Source organism: Prosopis cineraria, unplaced genomic scaffold (assembly GCF_029017545.1).
Source record: "Prosopis cineraria cultivar Desert tree isolate PC_DT_omini unplaced genomic scaffold, ASM2901754v1 PC9, whole genome shotgun sequence".
NCBI classification, from domain to species: domain Eukaryota; kingdom Viridiplantae; phylum Streptophyta; class Magnoliopsida; order Fabales; family Fabaceae; genus Prosopis; species Prosopis cineraria.
In genome coordinates, this window is record NW_026555340.1 from 7,911,242 (window position 1) to 7,913,399 (window position 2,158).

Consider the following 2,158-nt stretch of genomic DNA (forward strand, 5'->3'; position numbering starts at 1 on the left):
TGCCAAGAACTCAATTTGGACATGATGCTATTTGGGTCATAGTCAATAGACTTACTAAAGAAGCTCATTTCTTAGCAATTCAGATTAGTGATTCTCTAGAAAAGTTGGTAGAGACTTATGTCCAAGAAGTAATAAGGTTATATGGTGTGTCGAAGAATATAATTTTGGATCAGAATATGAAATGATTTGGATGTACGATTATCAATTAGCGTAGCCAAATATGAATTATCAAGCTATGAAATTCATGTTCATATTACTCTTATTATACAAAAATCATTATTCTTGAGCCAATATAATCTATATTTGCATTATTTGAGAATTGGAGCTTCATTGTACTTATGATTACTCTTAGAGAGAGTTTCAACTGAGTAATTTACATATTCAAAACCATTGTAAAGGTGAGGGAGATATTTTCCTTATAATCAAGAGAGATTGTTCTCATGAGAAAAGAAGCTCACTAGTAAAGTGAGTTACTATGAAGGCTCACAAGTATCCGAACTAAACTTGTGGTTATATTATGGTGGTAAGCACCTACTTAAGCTTGTGTTATACTAAGAAATCTCAAGTAATTGCTTGGGTACTGGATGTAGGCCTAAGAGGTGAAGTTGAACCAGGATAAATCATAGTTTTCACTCTCTTTTCCCTTAACTCTTTATATTTCAAGCAACCTCAGTTTATGCTATACTTTAAAGTACAAACTTGAATTTGATTTATCTACATGCTCTCACTTAAACTTCCACATAGAAATTATTTTTACACATATTGAGTTTGTAAAGATTACTTTAGCATTCTTACAAATAAAGTTTAGAATTCAAATTTGCCTAAACTTTTCTTGACACCTAGTTTTGTTGAAAAGGTTTTCAAAGAGCTGAAAATTTCTTCAACACCCAATTCACCCCCTTCTTAGGTGTGTTGCTATATCTAACACTTATTCATATTTATTTTGGATTATGTGTTTTCATGACTTCATTTTACAAAGATTTAATTTTTTTTGAATCTAAATGTTTTAAATATTAGGAGGTCACTCTTTATTATTATTATTATTATTATTATTATTATTATTATTATTTCTCAATTAATGCGTATCATCCTTATGCAGAGGACATGCTAATATTCTCTATATTGTTCTAATTTTATCAGTTGTTGTTATTGTTGTTTTCAAATATGTGGGCTGTAACATCTGGAAAATTTTAACCTTGATTTATTAACCTAATTAGGGTAGTTAGTGAGTTAATAAGATGTATGGCCAAAGGGGCCTAACTTGGCATACTTGATGTGATTTCAACCCTAAAAGTGGGTTTAGATCGATGGCAGGCCACCCGGGCATATGTAATTCATTTTTATGTGAAAACAGAAGAGAGAAAGAGGAGGAAAATGAAGAGCTTGGTTTTGGCTCTACTAGGGCATGCCATTTGGTCCCATTGCTGATAGATTGGAGCTTCCAAACGCCCAAGGTAAGATTATGGTGCTTTCTTCCTCCTTTCTTACTCTCATTTTTGATTGTTTATGGTAGGGTTTGAGTTGGGAGATGGATTTTCAGTCCATAAGAGTATGGGTTTGATTCCATTGGTTAAAATGAGATTAATGGGAGTGATTTAATGTATTGGAACACCACATTGATGATTTTATAAGTGGTTGGCCCATGGGAGCATTGAATGCCTAAAAATTGGTATTTATAAGTTAGTTAGGGGAGGTTCATGTGTATTTATGATGATTTGAGGTGTTATCAATAATAATCTGCATTAATGGAATCTAATGAGCCCATTAGGTAAGAATGGGTATTGATTATGTGTTGATAAAAATAGTGTATGAGGAATTTTATGTTGATAAAGCTTAAATAATGATGATATCCTTGTGATAAGGTTTTAGAGAGGTTTGTTTTGGCACCATTTGAGCTCGTTGAAGCTTTGGAAAGTTGATATTGTGAGGGGTAAATCTCTGACCTCTCAAAAGTTTGAAGTAACTGGGGGAAACTTAATTTTTATAGTTAAATATTAATTGTATTTGTGAAATGTAATTTATGAGTTTAATTGATGAAATGGTTTGTGAAATGGTTTCTTTGAAAGAAAACCTTGATTTTTGCCACCCTTGATGTTTTATGAAATTACTTGTGATTTATTACTATGGGTGGAGAATTGTGATGAAATATGAGTTAATT

The 2,158-nt window shown here is 31.9% G+C and overlaps 1 pseudogene; it reads right to left on the bottom strand.

Moving 5' to 3' along the window:
- Positions 1-1,053: 1,053 nt before the first annotated feature.
- LOC129321127 (U6 spliceosomal RNA) lies at positions 1,054-1,140 on the bottom strand (annotated as a pseudogene).
- Between the last annotated feature and the right edge of the window lie 1,018 nt (positions 1,141-2,158).